The following is a 19,390-nucleotide window of genomic DNA, read 5'->3' as shown; positions in this document are numbered from 1 at the left end:
CCACTTCAAATTAGGAATGTGAAGAAATGATGGACTAAATAAATAAACATGTATCCTTAGATTCCCCCAACATATTTTAGCAATGTGCCATTTTAGAACAAAAATTATTCATGCGTCAAGCTCATTAAATTAAAACAAATATTCCAGAACTAAACAAAATGAATGAAGCTGATGTTGTTAAGAGTAACAAGAAGAAGTTTCTGTAATAAATTAAATCAATAAATCCATATCTGGTCTTTGTCGTATTTACATCACCCAGTTACAAAATAACAGGTTTAATAAGTGTTTCCTTTGATCAGTTACAAATTAAACATATTGAACTTGCCTAACAACTGAAACTAGTCACTGAGCATGTATAATATATTTGTCTTCAGAAGTGAACAGTGAACTGTTTCTGCACCCGTCAATACACACAGGAATGTCAAAAGCCTTTTGTAGAGAATGACGTGCCTCAAAAAAATATCAAAGAAACGCAAGACTCGGTGAATGTTGTCGCTTAACGTCCTCTCACAATATAATGAGATCTAGAAGAAACAAACAAGTTCAACTATATATTGGAGCGCTGAGGACGTTTGGATGACTTTCATTCATGATCCCGGCTTTAAACGCATTGCAATGCATGAAACGCTCAGTAATTACATTAGTGGTGGATTTATTGAACTGCTCATATTCTTCTATATATTTATTAAATTAGGTTAGTGGTGTTGAATCTTGGGTTGGACTTCCACTTCTTGAAACGTCTGCAAACACTGCAGCAGAGTTGCTGCTTCAGCGGTGCCAGCGTGTGACGTCAGTGCAAATATAGTTATTAAACTGCTTAGATTAGCTCAGCGGATCGGAGCTTTTTCAACCATTTCAAACTTTAAGAGGCTGGATTGTTTCATGAATCGTACACATCTCACACAACCGCAGCTAATAAGTCCCTTCAAGGTGGCTACTTCCAGGATCGATGACATGTCATGACCTCTATGCCCGACCAATCAAAGCAGCGTGGCTGTAGTAAACAATATTAAATCTCGAGCTAAGGGTTTTGATGAGTACAATTGATGTCCAAGATCACTTAAAGAGAAACTTGAATCAACACATTAGTTTGCCTTTAAATGTATTCATTGTTTGTTTAGCTTGTAAAATATGCACGTATGACCCAAATTCTAATGGCTTGAAGCATTTACATTTTTAGGTTTTCTACTCAGTTTGGCCTTTGAGAGTCTTGTACGGAGCGTTCTTTTATTCATGAGCTGTTAAAATTGCTCTTGAAGAGCGTGAAAGAGTTTTACTGCACTTTTGCGGGTCAGCATTTTTACTGTTACCTCTGCCAACAACAGTGTGATCTGAGAATGTGATCGCCTGTCTGCAAAATATATAAAAAACAAAAAACAGATGATGAATTTTTTGTTGGCTTACATACTACTCTGACTGAAAAGAAAAAAAGGGGTGATTTCACTATTAATTAAAAAAAAGGTAATGACTTAATTATTTCAGTTATAAAAGAGATATAGAACCACTTGACTGGTTAAAAAAAGTTGTTAATGATGAACAAATTCTAAATAAAATTGTATAAAATTCATCAGGGTCCTGTAATTACACAATACATCATTTTTGAAGATATAAATGTAAATATTTAACCTCTGCAAGCCAATTACAAGCTTTAGAAACTTAATTTTCTATTGTATTTGGGCATTTATAATAATGTGTGTTTGTGTAAAAAGGGAGGTTCTCGTCTCAGACAGCCACCCTATATCAAGGTGTGCATAATTATGAAGCAGCTTCATCTCCTTAACCATCTCTCTCTCTAGGTCATCCTCAGACCAGCCTTCCATTATTGTTTCCAATCATCTCGATTGCCCATGTGGTGGTTCCCACAGCACCAGTTTGCTGGCCGTCAGTTCTATATGCCTTTGGAAGTATCCTGCAAGTCTCATTCTCCTGGCAGCTATTTTGTTGCTCATCCTGGATACTCTCCTATATAGGGTCTTTTGTAAATATGTGTGCTCTTGCCTATGTTCAGCATTACATGCAGAATTCTGGGGTAGCACCTGTCTAAACCCTTCTGTATCGTTGCCATAGAGGAGAACAAATTCCACCGTAGCGTAGAAGAAGCCAAGTTTGATTTCTCGGGGGAGGTTGGAGGTTCATACACTGGCCACGCCATTCAAGGCTCTCCATGCAAGTGCCTTCCTCACTTTCAAGTCTTGTTTCTGTCAGTCTCTGTCGAGTTGACCCATGAGCCCAGGTACTCGAAGTAGTTGACTTCCTGAAGAGCTGTGCCTCCTGCTGTTGTGAGGGGTGGGCGTTCTATTTGAATGTCATAGGTGGTCTATGTTTTTGTTTTGTTTTGTTGGCACTCAGCCAAATGCCAACCTTAGAACATTCTGATTCTACACTGCTAAAGATCCTGCTCTCGATAGCTTTCCTGAGCGCATAATCCAGGACTATGACAAAGAGGATTGGGAGGAAGGACAAATTCTCACTTTAATTGGTTGAAAATAAGCAATTGAGTTTGGAAAATGTTAGTTTTTCATGCAGTTGCACAATACTTCTGCACACTTATAGGTCCCATATAATTTTGCACACATAGTTATTTTCCTAAGAAAGCCAAAACCTAAATTTACTTCCTTAAATATTCAGATTTGATGGTTTAATTGTGCAGACAGTGTAGATTGTTCCGCTTTGTAGCAAGAGAGATTGGCTTTTGTTCACCCTGAGTATTTGTGAAAGCAAGTTTGTTGTTCTGTTCAGAGAAGCAGCAGAGTCCAGGGAGTAAGAGTTGAAGATACTGAAGTTTTCTCAGGAAATGACCCCAAAGGTTTTTTCCTTCAGCTCATGTGTGGAGACAAAGAAAAGGGGCACGTGGAAAGGTGAAACACTTTTGGAGATGAAAAAATATCAGACTACAGTGAGGTTGATGGAAGCAATGAGTGAGGAGATGAAGGTGTGATGAGAGGATAATGGTGGAGGATTTGATTGGAAATTAAAGAAATAAAATGATGATAAGTAAAAAGAAAATGAGATCTGGAGTTGATTGAGTTAATTATTCAAATGATCTCTGTAGTCTCATCAACTTCTCTTGATGTTTTTTCTCAAAACGACATATACTTTCCACCGATTGTGATTTGTGCATTATATGAAGTTCCCTATCCGGTGAAAGCCTGGAGTAAATCATTAATGAGTTTTTCTTATTGTCATTGCCCATTATTTCTAACATCTGTATAGCTAATTTATGAAGCTTTGCAGCCTCCAGAGACACGAAAGAGTCTTATGTAGAGAGTACACCCAGGGAAACACTGTCTTATTTATTAATTTGGCACGTGTTGAACATAATCACAGCTGACTGCTGCTCAGTTTAACCTGCAGTTGTTGCATGCAGTCAAGGATGCTTAGATATGTGAACCAGACAAAAAGTGACACTTGAAAATACCTCACACACCTGTTGAGATTTTTTGACTGATGACTGTAACAAATGTTCTACTACATGGCAACATCAGATTAATATACTGTATATCCATTTTTATTTATAGGCTGGAATTCCAGTAATTGTTTTTTCTTGTATACAGTATATACTGTATATACACCCCGAGTGAGAAAGTTACACTGACACTCCTGCCTCTCCTTCAGCATTGATGCAGATCTTTTCACTAAAGATTCACTGATAACCACAGCATATTTTGGACATCTATAGTCACTGAAATCCCCTGGGAACGTGCTATTTGTAGAAGACCACCCTCTATCTGCTATTCTTGTCTGTTCCATTTACTGACCGACCAAAATAGAGCACCTCCTTTTAGCCCGGGATGCTCTTTGGTTCTGACTAGAATGGATTTTCCCCCGAGGGTGCACTACGCTTCGCCTTTGAATATTGACTGAAGCTTCCTTTTCACGAATTGAGTCTCCTTGGTCATTTTTCCACCAACAAACTGGTTGTCTTCTGAGCGTAGCTAAGACGCGAACATCTTCATTTCCAACTGACAGTTTAATAACTCAGTTTTCACTGATACTTCCTGGCAGGGCCGGGTCTAGGCAGGGGCAAGAGGGGGCCTGGCCCCCTCAAATAAATGTTATGCCCCCTCAAACCTGGGCCGGGTCTAGGCAGGGGCAAGAGGGGGCCTGGCACAATGCCCCCTCAAGATTTGTGGCTGCCCCCTCATACATGCCTGTCTAGATCCGGCCCTGCTTCCTGGATGTGATGGACACCAACAGTTGGCTGTGTCAGAACTATGGTGGTTGCTAATTAAAATAAGCTCCAGAACAACAGATCATGTCTTTTTCTTCTCGCCTTGAAGCCAACTATTGTTCACAAGAGAAGATAGTCGACCTAAGGCGGAAAACTGACTTGTTCATCAAATATTCTTACACTTGAAAATGTAGTTTGGGTTTTTAAGCAGTTTCTTTCCAAACTCTTTTCTGCTTGTTCATCTCATCCATGTCATAGATTACTACGGTGAAAACAAAACCCCAAAATTAAAGGTGAAGAAACATACAAATGAAAATGATTATGAAAAAGTATGTTTACACACACACACACTACTCCTACCTGGTAATTGATTTCTGGAGACCAAACAAGTTCCTGTCGCCTCAAGTTGCATTTAAAAAGTAGTTTTATGGGGGGGGCGCTGCTGAGCATAGCATGGACTAGACGTGTTTTTTGGAGCTCCACAGAACGAATATCTAATTCAAGTAATTTTTTCACCGCACTTTTTGGACAATATTTGAATTTCACCTTTGCTAAGTCATATACCTTAAAATCGAAACTGCGAAATGGCTGGTAAATCAAGCAAAGGTAGGAAAACAACGACTCAAGCCATGAGGCCTTAGACGCCGACCTTAGCCTCGAGCTCGATTGAAGTTGCTTTCCTGAAAGGGAGTGTCTTGACACCCGACGCATCGGTCACCGAATCGCTAAAGATGGAACTACTATCTTTGTGGACCAACTTCAGAATAAATACGAGGACTTGGAGGCGAGTTCGCGGAGAAATGAAAGAATGGAGGGATGCCGGTTAAACACGATCATAGCCCGCGTTCACTAGAAAAAAGTATCTCAAATCTAGGTTGCGGACTGATCAACTGATTTTCAAAAGCCTCAGAAATAAAGTCACTGGACAGCTGAGAAAAGCAAAAGCAGACATTTTTGGGAAAGGAACGGACTAGACATGAAACTATAGAACTTAACATTAATTCCATTAACAGTAGGTCTTCTCCTGGATACCCTGTCAAATACATCTTAAAAGTTGCCAATTTCTTGAATTACTTTTTTATCTCTTCAATTACACAACTGAGCAGCCACACCCTAGAGCTGCCTTCAACGCCACCAGACGCATCTATGGGCACTAGGACTTGTGGCCATCACATCCTCCCCCTGCAATTGTAACACCCATCTTTAAATCAGAAATCTTGTAAGGCATTCAACCACTCAGTGCTGCTGAAAAAACATGTTAATTTCAATCTTTCTGCAAACACTATCAGTTGGTTTCAGTCGTACCTCGCTAACCCTTCTCAGTGCATTAGAATCAACGACAAAACGTCACCTTTCAAACCCTGTACAACGGGCGTCCCACAAGGTTTGATTCTAGGGTTGTTACTATTCAGCTTGTACATCAACAATCCACCCTCCAACTGTGACGATGTGGAGATCTTGATGTACGCTGATGATACGGTCTTCTTTACACACGGCCCGACGCAAATTCTGTAGCAGCTAGGCTCTCTACAGCGATGAAGAAGGCAACTGAGAGGCTTGACAGGTCCTGCTTTACACTGAACATGGAGAAGATGGTCTCAATGTTCTTCTCGAACAGACAAATCCAAAGTGTCCTTCCAAATATCTATGTGGATAATAACACGATCAAAAATGTAGAGGAAGTGAAATACCCTACACTGGAAGCAGCAAAATGTTATTTTCATGCAATGATAATTTCACATTTTGTCATCATGGTCCCAAGCGAAAACCACAGTTTAAACTCAATTAGATCTTTGCACAGCCAGGCCTTAAAAAATCCTTGATCAAAAATCTTGGTGTTACAACCATTGCAACATACTTGAAAAATATCAAATCTTGAGCTTTGACAACTTGATAAGGTTCTCCAATATCCGTCTGGTACATAAGGTCCTGCATGATGCTGCCCCTCCTCCCCTAAAGACCTTTATACAGCCAAGTGCTCAACTAACAAGCAGAGCTTTAAGGTCAGTGTCCAGGGGCGACTGCAATGTTCCTAAAAGAAAGTCTGCATTCTCTCAATCAGCCTTTTCATACAAAGGAATCAAAGAATGGAACACGCTCCCAGGCAATCTAAGGAACAAAGCAGATTTTCATCACTTCTCACTTTCAAAGACTGGTATTTAGACCACCAGTCCTGCTCGCACCAATAGTACCAGACAGGTATTTGGCCATCAGATGACCTTATTAGATTGTACTGTGTTTTTGTGTATTATTGTTTTTTTTCTTCTTTTTTTGTTGTATGTTGATGTATTATATAAACTGTCTGCATCTTTGTTGAGGACTACAGATGGAAAGTAGCATTGTGCTAAATCTGGTGCAGCCATCTTTTTAATGTAACTGCACATTGTCCTATTAAAAAAACTGAACTGAACACAAGCATGCACATTGGCACCATCAGACATGCACACTGGCCTCTCACTCTATCAGCAACAAGGCACAGACAGCCGATCCCAGTGAAGATTTCATTACAGTATTGACAAACTGAAGATGATTTAATTTAAAGTAAAACGTTCTTTTATAGTGTTTGGCGACCGTTTTGCACAAGTGCATTCATTTTTAAATACAACTTTATAAGCGATTTGAAGGTACAAGAAACGATTTATTTAGACATTATTGTGACAATGAGTTTTATTTTCACTGTTTGTCAGTGTTGGTGTATGTGTGGAGTTTCGTTAGATCAACAATGTTGAAATTGAATAAACGTTGTTTGTTGAACAAATGTGATCCTTTGTGTGTGTTTAAGTGTCATTATAAGAGAATGATGATGGTTTGATATTAACCATTTTGAGTTGCATGTTGTTGTATTAATAATTAAACAATATGCTGATACCGACACTAATGCGTAAATATCTGTGTGGTGGTTCTTAAGTTGTTTGTGTAGATTTGTAGTGTTGCCTCGGCAGAGTACATTTTTTTAGGATTCGTCGTCTGTATTGAAACCAAAATAATTCCAATTCTCCGTTATATCATGTCTTCTTGGTATAAGTTGCTCACAACTTTTATCTGCATTTCCCTCATCTTCCGCCATTCTTGTTTACTACACGCCTGTGCTGGTTCTGGCCAATAGCGAAGCAGCATCTGGTGACTACGTGAATTCAAGGTTGCGCCTGATTGGTCGAAGTGTGCATGCAGGTCGCACCTGATTGGTTGAAGTACATGTTTAAGGACGTGCCTGATTGGTCGAGGTGCTCATGGCATAACCATCCTTCTGCAGTCTGTTCAGTTCAGCTGAACCTCTGCGGGCTAGCTTTTGGGTTGCACAACTGATGGGAGGCAGCAGTAAATCATTCACGGATGGAGAATTGGTCAAAAAAGTTTGGAATGCTGTCGTGGAGGAGGTGTGTCCTGAGAAGAAAGATGATTTTTAACTAGATGCATTGAAGCACTTGGTGGTAATGTATATGCCCAGCTGCAGCAGAAGACGAAAGATTTTTTTTTTCATTGGCACTGGATGAGAGCATAGACTTGCTGGACACAGCTCAGCTGCTCATTTTTATTCTTGGAGTTAGCACAAACTTTAAAATGTGCAAGGAGCTTGCAGCCCTCAAAACTCTCAAATGGACTACAACAGTGGAGGATATTTTCGGCAAAGTATGCCAAACCATGAAACAGTTGGACCTAGACTGGTCAAAGCTTGCCAGCATCACAACTGATGGAGCTCTTAGTATGGTGGGCGCCTCTCAGGGTCTAATAGGACTCAATAACCGTGAGATGGGAGAACGGGGTCTCACTGCCGCACTTCAAGTCCACTGCCTAATCCACCAGCAAGAACTGTGCTGCAAAGTGTTGAAGTGGGATTCCGTCATGAAGGTTGTGGTGTCATGCATAAACTTCATCAGAGCAAAGGGACTTAAACACAGGCAGTTTCAACAATTCATGCTTGAACTGGAGTCTGCAGACAGCAATGTGCTCTACTACACAGAGGTCCGATGGTTCAGGGCGGAGTTTTGAGGCGTTTAAGAGCTGCTACCGAAAATTAAAGCATTTCGTAATTCAAAAAACAAAACGGTCCCAGAGCTGACCAACCCAGAAGAATGGAAATGGCAGCTCACATTTTTAACAGATTTGACAGCCTTAACTTGCAGTTACAAGGCCAGGGGGAACTCATTTGTGATATGTATTCCCACATAAAAGCATTTGAGGTGAAACTAGCGCTGGTTTTGGAACATGTAAAAAAGCACAATTTCATCCATCTCATGCAACCCAAAACCTCTCTGCAGAGAACCCAGCGGCCTCATTCTCAGCTGGAAAGTGTGTGGCAGCACTGGAAATGCTGAAGGTGGAGTTCAGTGTTCGATTCCGTGAATTCCAAAGTAATGCAATTGAAATCCGTCTTTTCCACAACCCTTTTGTTACAGAACTGTGATGTTCTGAAAGATGCATTCAAGCCAAACAGTCTCATTGACTTCTATGTCACCCTCCCAAACGACACATGCCCCAACATTAAAAAAAAACATGCAATGAAGATGTCTTCATTTTTTTGGAGCACGTATATCTGCGAGCAAACATTTTCACGCATGAAACGCCTGAAAACTCAGATGAGATCAAAAGTGACAGACACCTGCATCAGTGTTTGAGACTGGCTTTGACTCAAATGGAACCCGACATTCAACTGCTCACCAGCCAGATAAAAGGCCCACAGTTCACACTGATGAACATGCTTGGATAAGCTAACTTTTCTGACTTGAATGAGTCATTCTGATGTTAACAAATATAATCACAATAAAATGTACTGGCATAAAATCCATCTCCACAACCGTACTGGTACTGAAATGTATTGTGCTGTGAAGGTGCTGTATCACTTAATTTGGTTTCTCAGCCGGCTTGCTTTGTGTTTTTCATAGTGAAGTTGATGAGAGTTGCAAACTACGGTGTCTACAGGTCTAATTAAATCTTCTTTTTCCGGTGAATTTCCTGGAAAGGGCCATTATTATTTGGTTATGTGTGGATTTCTGTAACAAAACAATAAATGTTTACCTTCAGGAACCGCTGCGATCGTAACACTTGTTCTGTTACAAACTGGCTGTGACCCCCTGCAGAGAAGGGAAAATGATGTGGCCCTCACTGGAAAAAGTTTGGGGACCCCTGCTTTAAAATGAAAAACTTGTGCTGTGTGATTGAAACGGAACTATAAAGAATGGAAAGGTAAGGTAAGGTAAGGTAAAACTTTATTGGTCTCCTTCGGGAAATTGTTTTTTACCACTAGCCAGCAGTTTTTCATAAACAATATAAAAAATATATATATACATAAAAAATAAAATAAAATAAGAAGAACATAAAGAGGAAGAACAAGATGACACAATCCAAGTCTAAAGATAAAGACAAAGAACATAGGTCAAAGAAAAACAACAAAGACAAAGGATGCAAAGACTAACAGAACAGAACATCCAGATACTCTCACTCCACTCCTGCCCCCGAACTCAGAATTGTACAATTTAATAGCCCGAGGGATGAATGAGTCCCTGAGTCTATTTGTTTTGCACCTGGGTAGGAGCATTTGTGCACTCATTCTGCTTCTCTGCTCACTGATGACAGTGCTCAGAGGATGACTGTCATCATCCATGATGGACAGTAGTTTGTTCAATGATCTCCTCTCAGTAACTGTCACCAGTGAGTCCAGCTTCATTCCAACCACAGAGCCAGTCCTTCTGATCAACCTGTCCAACCTGTTGACACTCCTCTTGGACACATTTCCACCCCAACACACCACAGCATAGAACATGACACTGGCCACCACAGACTGGTAGAACATGCAGAGGAGCTTCTTGCAGATGTTAAATGATCGAAGCCTCCTCAGAAAGTACAGTCTACTCTGAACCTTCTTATATACATGGTCTGTATTGCAGGACCAGTCCAGTTTACTGTCCATCCACACACCGAGGTACTGATAGTTGTCCACTATCTCCACCTCGTCGCCTCTGATGGACACTGGACGTGGCTTTGTCCTGGACCTCCCGAAGTCCAAGACCAGCTCCTTGGTCTTTGAGGTGTTCAGCTGCAAGTGGTTCCTCTCACTCCAGTCCAAAAGTCATGTATCAGACTCCTATACTCGTCTTCGCTGTTGTCCCTGATGCATCCAACAATAGCAGTGTCGTCAGCATACTTCTGGACGAGACTCAGCTCAGAGTTGTAGCAGAAGTCTGAAGTGTAGATGGTGAAGAGGAGAGGGGCCAGTACTGTCCCCTGAGGTGCTCCTGTACTGCACACCACAGTGTCAGACTTGATGTCCTTCAGCCTGACATACTGTGGTCGATCAGTAAGATAGTCCGTAATCCAGGAGACCAGACCAGGGTCCACATGTATCGTAGTCTTAGTAGTTTGTCCTGCAGCAGAGTGGGTTGGATGGTGTTAAAGGCACTAGAAAAGTCCAGGAACAGGATTCTCACTGAACCGATTCCTTTATCCAAGTGGGAGTAGGTCCGATGCAGGAGGTGAAGGATGGCATCTTCCACACCAACTGCTGGCTGGTAGGCAAACTGCAAAGTACATGAAAACATTACCAGAACAGTTCAGTTTAGTTGGCCGCTGCTCCTGCAGCTTGTATGTTGTTCAACATACTGCACACGTTAGCAATCAGGTGGCGAGTTAAATATTTTTGTCATACCTCCAAAGGTAAAGATGAGACGTGCAGAAAACTAATTCATTACTCACGTTGGCATCATGTAGCTTTTGCCTGACATTTTTTCCTGTCGTTAATCACATCTGCAGTGAAATCCTGGAAGATGCTGATCCTGTTTCCATGCGGAATTGGACCCTGCATTCACACCGACTTGATAATCCTCTCTATTACAGGGTTGTCGTATATTTTGCGTAGCACATAAAAAACAACACTAAATTTCAGTATTTCGTATTTAGACTGATCTTAATGTGTTAAAAACTAGTTTTGATGTAGTTGTACATTTCTGCTTCAGAGTCCATCAGACTATCATCAAGATTTTCATCTATATATGGTTCATTTTAGTTGAGCTGCAAAAATCTCCGATCCTCGTCAGATTTTGTTTATCATCCTTAACTCATAATAAGTTACAAACTGCTCTTGTTCTTACTTGTTTATCTGTAGTTTCACTAATTTTTACAATGGAAGTCAATGAGGTGGTGCTGGCAACTTCAAAAATTGACACAACACATAACCACAGCCATTTTTTTGTCACACCAGAAGGGATGGCTTAGAAATAAATCTTTAAAATTGATCAAAATTTAAATATGATGTATATTTCTATTAAAAAGTCCCAAAACTACATTAAATATTATTTTTGCCCCAAACCATGTTTCAAAAACTAGGTTGAAAAGAACACTTCATGCAGACATTTGATTTAAAAAAGTGACTTTAAAGTTCAAATTTACTTTAGTTATTATTTGAGCTTGTAGTGTTTGGTTGTATCTGCAGTCAGTTTTCACTCTCCTAATAGGGGAATAGAGCGATAAAGCTGTTGAAAATTAACCTTTTGGGAGTTGAGTTTCTTTTGGATATTTAAATGCTGCATCTGTATTCTGATGTGATCTTTGGCTGCTGCCGAGCTCTCTTATCTGGTTCCGTTATTTTAATGAGCTCAGCTCTAGATTGTTTTTGCTTTTATTCCCTCTATTCCCATGTTGTGACAACTAAATTAAGTCTTTGACGCACAGCCAAGAACATAAGTGGCACCACAGCAAAGGTTGTTGTGAAGTTTCAGGATGCAGAGTGCAAATAAAATATTGACAAGGATGCGTAATTGTTGTCGAGATCATTTATATTTAAAAGTTTCTAAGCACATGTCATACCAACCTGGCCCACCACATATTTTTAGGAGGTCAGCGTTAATTGTTAAAAAACAGTCAATAAAATGATGAATGATATAGGTTTACCATGCAAGGAATCTTATATAACCTGAGAAACAAAGAGACATCTGTCAAACAGTCTGGAATTAGCTGACTTGCATCTGTGTGTCAATCTTGTACAATATGTTTTTTTTGTATTCCATTGAACTTTATGGACTTAAATAGACATTTTAGATACAAGCTTTCTCAGTGTGATCATTTTATACATTTGTGTTTAAAATGATCACAAGAGTGCTCACGGTTTGTTTAGGGGCAAGTGTGGGGGCCCAGTTGTGGGTGTTTTGACAGCTCATGGTGTGGGCATTGCTCAACCGATTGGTAGCCATGGGAAGGAGACATATTGGGCACTTGGGTAGTGTACAGTTGTTTGTTCTCGTCACACATTGACCACAAGTGACCTCAGTTGAATATGTTTTGGCTATTTGCAAAACAATTTCCAATACAGTTTAATGAAGGCATAACTTTGACTTCCAGGTTTCAGATAAAAAGCGTAAAAATTAAATAACATGACCAGCAAAAGAAATACAGAAATGATACAGCTCACCATAACCCTGAATCGGTAGACGTTATGGACTGGTTTCTCTGCAACATGATGGTCCAACTAGTTTGCGCGTTTTGGTTGTATCTGCAGTCAGTTGTCACGTTTACAGGCATAGTTTTTCAGTTAACTTGAACGAGCCAAAATCTGGCCCTTTTTCCAAATAGAAACCTCTTCAGACAGTCTAGATCAATTCAAATAAACGGAGATAAATGTTACCTTCTGTCTCTGCATATGAACTGTCGGTTGGGCATCACTGCTTTGCAAACTCTACATTTGAAGAGCATCCATCCATTTGTGATTCACGAAGCATCAGGAAAGTGATGCAGGCAGAGATGGAGCCAAACGTGGTGGTATTGACTAGTTTCTTTTAAAGGGGTGCAACGCTTACTGATAAAGATGGAAAATTTCCCCAAGGTTATTTTCCCGTGGCTTTTTTATACAATCGTCAAACCATGTTTGATTACCAAACTCTGCCAGTAAATCATGGTGACTTCTTATTGGTTGCTATATTTATTTAACATTAAAATCGTGGAACACATGCAAGTAGTAAGCTTAAGAAACAAACTTGGTCCCTTAAATTTAAAAGCATTGTTTGATTATTTTATTTTATAATGCTAGTGTCTCCCTCATGATGCAATCAAGTTTAAAAAAAATGTATATATGTTTCTTCTTTTTTAAGAATTTACTTCCATAGTATTTAGTATTCCAAAGTATTTTGAAAAATTAATGAAATGAAAGACACATTTATTTCATTCATCAAGGGGTCATCGGGTGCTGTGTTTGTTGTCTGTCTGTTGTCAAGTAGATTAACTATTGTTTTCTCCAGTTCAGCAGTTTCAACCTCATTTTTCAAAGAGAGTGCTAGAGGAGAGTTTCACTTGGCCAACGTCACTTTTAGTTAATTATAATTCTATTTCTGTATGTTTCCAGATGTTGGGAGAGACAGTTACAACATGTTTCAAAATGTATGTCCATGGCTATTCAAAGTAACCCATTAATAGCCTTCTATTTTGAGTCAGGTATTTTTATAGCGTTATCTAAAGTGCAGATGTGCTACTGTGCTGTTTCGGGCCATACTTAGTGTTTGCAGTGCTCATGTTGTTCTTTTGTATTTCCGCCCTCCCTTGAGTAGCGGCCTCAACACTCCAGCCTGTCCTTTCACTGAGCCTGTCAAAGAAGCGCTCAGCCATGGGTCCAGCAGCAGCACTGAGTGCCTACCTTGCCTTTCACTTGGTCTGCCTCTTTCAGCATCCGTTTTTTGTCCTCCACATTTGATGCATCTTGTTCGCCTACTTGTTGGATTTTCATTTGCCCTTGCCGTTTTTAGGAAAAGGGTGTAAATGCATTCGATAAAGTAGAGTAAAGTTAAAAAGCTAATGAGTACTGACTAAATGAATGCCAATATTGATTCTAATTCATCCAGGTCATTACTAAGAAGCCTTTTGGACACTGAAGCCTTTTACACATTTTTTTTCACCATGTGAGCTATTTACTGTATAAAAAAGGCAAGTCAAGATGATCTACCTACTACAAAAATGCAAAACATTTTTGTATTAGTAAATATATTGAGCATTATTTATATACTGTACAATGTATGTTGATGTACCTAGGATAACCACATGACCCAATATTGCATGCGTATTGCCATGTATATTTTTGTCCTTACATGACTTTTCTCAGATGTTTTTTCACTGAATAAATCCAAACTGAATATTTAATTCATTAAATCCATCTTCAAAACATCAAATCAGATGTTTTAGTTGACAGCTGGCTGATCCAATTATATGGGCCGCCATTATGAACGTATTCTAACTTGTAGTGAACTGGTCCAATCAACTTGACCTTCACAAACCTAATTTGTAGTGTTTATTAAGTTGTCTATATACTATATATGTATGTCTATATATTAACAGAATACATTCCAAAGTCAAGGCGAAACAGACATAATGAAGACTGTTGAGAAAAGGGAGCCTGGTCAGTTTTTTTTTACTTTAAACTCTGTTTTCAAGCCTAAATTACATTACTAAATTATTATAAATGTAACCTTTGAAATAACATTTTACTCCAAGTTATTTCATTTATTATTTATTTTTGATACATTTGATCTGGGATCAACATGATTTAAAAGTAAGTTGTTAAAGTATTTGGCAACTTGGTAAATATACAGTGGGTACAGAAAGTAATCAGACCCCTTTCGATTTTTTACTTTGTTTCATTTCAGCCATTCACGAAAATCATTTAAGTTATTTTTTTTTCCTCATTAATGTAGACTCAGCACCCCATCTTGACAGAACAAAACAATTGAAGTAACTTTTGCAAATGTATTAAAAAAGGAAAACTGAAACATCACATGGTCATAAGTATTCAGACCCTTTGCTAGTATTGAGTAGAAGCACTTTTTTGAGCTAGTACAGCCATGAGTCTTCTTGGGAATAATGCAACACGTTTTTCACACCTGTATTTGGGGATCCTCTGCCATTCTTCCTTGCAGAACCTCTATAGTTCTGTTAGGTTGGATGGACAGCCATTTTCGATTGGGTTTAGGTCAGGGCTGTGCCATTCAAGAATGGTCACAGTTGTTCTGAAGCCACTCCTTTGTCATTTTAGCTGTGTGCTTTGGGTCATTGTGGTGGTGAACCTTCGGCCTAGTCTGAGGTGCTGAGCACTCTGGAAAAGGTTTTCTTCAAGGATATCTCTGTACTTGGCCGCATTTCCTTCAATTGCAACCAGTCGTCATGTGCCTGCAGCTGAAAAACACCCCCATAGCATGAAGCTGCCTCCACCATGAAGCACTGTTGGGATAGTATTGAGCAGGTGATGAGCAGTGCCTGGTTTTCTCCACACATAGCTCTTATAATTTAAGCCAAACAGTTCAATCTTGGTCTCATCAGACCATAGAATCTTATTTCTCATAGTCTGGGAGTCCTTCACATGTTTTTTGGCAAACTCTATGCTAAACTCTTTCTCCCATTTCCCCACTGCATCTGTGGAGCTCAGCCACAGTGATCTTTGGGTTCTTCTTTACCTCTCTCACAAAAGCTCTTCTCCCACGACTGCTCAGTTTGTCTCGACGGCCAGGTCTAGAGTTCTGGTCGTCCCAAACTTCTTCCATTTAAGGATTATGGAGGCCACTGTGCTCTTAGGAACCTTGAGTGCTGCAGAAATTCCTCTGTAACCTTGACCAGATCTGTGCCACAATTCTGTCTCTGAGCTCTTCGAGCAGTTCCTTCGACCTCATGATTCTTATCTTCTCTGACATGCATTGTGAACTTTAAGGACTTATATAGACAGGTGTGTGCCTTTACAGTTTAATTAAACACAACTGGACTCCAATGAAGGAGTAGAACCATCTCAAGGAGGATTGGAAGAAATGGACAACATGTGAGTTAAATATGAGTGTCACAGGGAAGGGTCTAAATACTTATGACCATGTGATGTTTCAGTTATATATATGTGAGTTATTGCCTGGAGGTAACAAAATAAATAGATGAGCTTCTCAACAACATCCAGAGGGGAAGGAATGCCACAAGATTCATCAACACTTACAGCAGTAACTAAATTAAGCATCGGAAGAAGCTTTCCGTCAAAGAATATGGGCAGTTCGAAAAAACAAGACAAAAAGAAAAGACGAAACAAAGCAGTTAACTTAGTCAGCCGTTCTGCTGAGATGAAAGAAGCTTTCAGCTGCCTGTATAAAAGTGCCAAAATGGTCGAAAAAGTGCTTTAAGTTATTTAGATGGGCTGTCCTTAAAGTTTTTCAAAATGAGTGGTATATTATGGATGTCATGAGAGCCGAACAAAATGGTTAACAGATTTCATTTATTAAGGCTCAACAAACTAAGTAGTACAGAAAGACTAATAAAATAGAATAAATATCTCACACCACTGCCAAAATTAAAAAAAATTAAAGTAATAAAGGATACCGTAAAACTCAGATGATGGTTTAATTTAAATAAAGTAACATATGTTACTAAAAAAAATACCAGCGTACATCTTCAAATGCGGTTACTGTGATTTTTGAAGTGAAATATACATTCTATTTTAATTTTGCTTCATTTTAAATATGTATTTTTCATCGGCCCCCTCTGGTCTTACAGATAAATGGGCATGGTTATGAGTGACATCAATGGGTGATGCCAACGCAATGTCATTTACTTGCATTAATTCAAAATTGTGAAAATACATAGAAATTGCATTTTGATGTAAGACATATTTCATTTCACATAAGTTGAGGGTGATGAGACAAAATGTGATCATGATCAGAGATATTTACAGCTGAACTAAAATCAACTTAGTATAGATGAGAAATCTGACTGACTCTAGGCAGAAATGTACGACTAATCCTAACAAGTATATAAAGTATAAAGATTCTCCATGTTTTTGTTAAAAAATGAAAATGTATATTTTTATAAGCAATAGAGCGAGTCTGAAATATGTATTATGTCATCAACAACATGAACAGTATTTAGCAGTTTTAAATACAAGTTGACATTGTCCTGAACTCATAAAAAGGATAGAGTCCACACTCTTGTTTGAAGTGTGGATAGGAAACATGTAGATGGACAACCAGAGTGTCTCTTGCATCTTCTGAACCGCTTTGCTGTCATCCTCACTAGTGAGTGAGGGCACGAAAGCTAACAAAAGAACATCAAAAAGCTTTTAAAAGAGTTGTCTGTAAACTTCCACCCTTCCTTGTTCTGTTGATCACCTGCTCTAAAGCAGTCTGCAGTTTACACTCTCCCTCCCACAGCAGTCCAAAAAGTCCAGGAATCAAATCCACAACTTCTGCATCCGAGCTGAGCGTGAATTGACACTCTAAGGGCCGATCTGAGAGTAATAAAGGTCAAGGTCTCTCTCTCTGGTCGCTGCTAACTTAACTGTAATGACTCACTCACACATCGGATGAATAGGCACAAGTTAAGCCGGATAGCTCGCCGTGGCGTGTTTGACTGCCGCTGAGGAAACCTCCAACATGGAGCCCAGATCAGCAATTATAAATGATGTGGTTAAATATTGAAGCAGACGCTAAAAGTAGCCGTCCTGTGTTCTGTCTGGTCAATTCCTACTTGAAAACCCACAGGCTTAAGTTAGCGCAGAGTTCCAGAACCACAGGTCTTCCAGCAACTATTATGTTTCTTCAATCTTCAAACAGCCTCTTCTTTGTTTGACAGAGGATTGAAAAAGAAGGAATTCCTTGGAACTTCCTAAATCCTGGGAATTGTAATGAAGTAGTTGCTAGGAGGCGATGTATAGAGGCTTTGTCAACCCCTGTATGGATTCATTCTGAAAGCATCCACGACCCACAATACACATTGCATTCCACTGCTTTTTGGTGTCGTTCTAAGTAGAAGTTGGGGGGTTGCTCATGATTTCTCCATTTGGTTTGCAAAATCCTGCTCATTCTAAAAATATCTCGGCACAGCAGGGGGGCTTAAGTTTCCTCATTTGAAGCTGCATGATGAACTTCAAAACAACAACAAGGCTGCAAATATGTTTTATTCAGTTTCTGCAAGTGTTTTATAAGATAAATTAAGTGATCATATTCCCAAACACAAAAACACAAATCCACAAATAAATGAAAACCACCTTCATTAGTCTCACATAAGGTGAGTCACTTTTACATCCGACAAGTTCATAATACATCATTAACAGTGCTAGGTGAGCCTGATAAGTCGGACGCTTTTGCAGGTTGAGAATAATTTTAAATACAGAAACAAAAAAAAAAAAAACACATTTGCTGATGTGAAGTTAATGTACATTTCATGTATAATTAACTTGACCAAATTTTTATTTCCAGCATTATTTTCTTATTGCTCGTCTGGGTGCTCTTGGATAATTGTAAGTAAGTCAGTAAGTAAATAATGTATTGTGCCATGCATAACCGTTTCCCTCACACTTGTTGTGGGAACAACAATGCAAGTGCATTAACACTTTTGCACTTTAGCAAAGAAAATATGAAAATTTGATACTTTGCCTCAAGATCTCCAAAGTCCATTTAGCCCCACCAGATGTGGGTATCGTCCCTGAATTATTTAAACGGGCGCCTGCGATTGTTTTGTTACTGTAGTAGAGGAAAGTGTCTCACTTGAGTAGAGAAATGGGATTCCGTTTCAGCTCAAGATATAATTATTATATTATTATTAAATATTTAACAATGTACAATTAAAAATTCAAATACCCTCGTTGAAGGTGAAAGTGTTTCAGTCTGTTTTCTCTATGATGGGTTTTTCTTTCTTTTGTCCTGGGCTGGATCAAGCACAGTATTAAAGTCACCTCCTATAATCAGATCAGAACTGGGTAAGTCAATTAGATTTGAGAATAAGGTTTGGAAGAAATCTGGGTCGTCCTTATTTGGCCCATACACACAAACTATGGTCTTATTTTGTTTGTTATCTAGGGTGATATTTATTATGACATATCTACCTTCTGGATGTGAGATTGAAGTTTTGAGTATGAATTGAATTTTTATTATTTATTAAGATTGCAGTCCCTCTTTGTCTAGAGTTGAAATTTGCTACAAAGATGTGCAGTTTTTGTTTCGGTCTATGTTTAGTTTCGATTATGACTTTTGCCTGATTTCCAAGTCCACAAACATTCCAGCTAGTAAACCTAATCATGTCCATCAAACAGTAGGTCTAAATTATCTTCCTGATGTGTGTGCATATGTGCAAGTGAGTTTGTTGGTGAAAGCTGAAACATTGTGTGAAGAAAGAAAAGAAGTAGGGTGTTGAGAACATATTAATAAAACAAAAACACTAAACGTGGGTGAGACGCGAGAGACGTGTGAGTATTATTATTTATGTGTTGTTGTTTAGCATTGG

General features: G+C 39.2%; 1 protein-coding gene across 1 annotated transcript in view; it reads left to right on the top strand.

Annotated features, from left to right (window-relative positions):
• Nucleotides 1-19,390, top strand: part of LOC148080501 (carboxyl-terminal PDZ ligand of neuronal nitric oxide synthase protein) — a 53,134-nt gene that overhangs the window by 4,954 nt on the left and 28,790 nt on the right. The window lies entirely within an intron of this gene.

Source organism: Callionymus lyra, chromosome 5, assembly GCF_982586985.1.
Source record: "Callionymus lyra chromosome 5, fCalLyr1.hap1.1, whole genome shotgun sequence".
NCBI lineage: Eukaryota > Metazoa > Chordata > Actinopteri > Syngnathiformes > Callionymidae > Callionymus > Callionymus lyra.
Note: the sequence above shows the minus strand (reverse complement) of the source record. Positions and strands in the feature narration are given on the sequence as shown.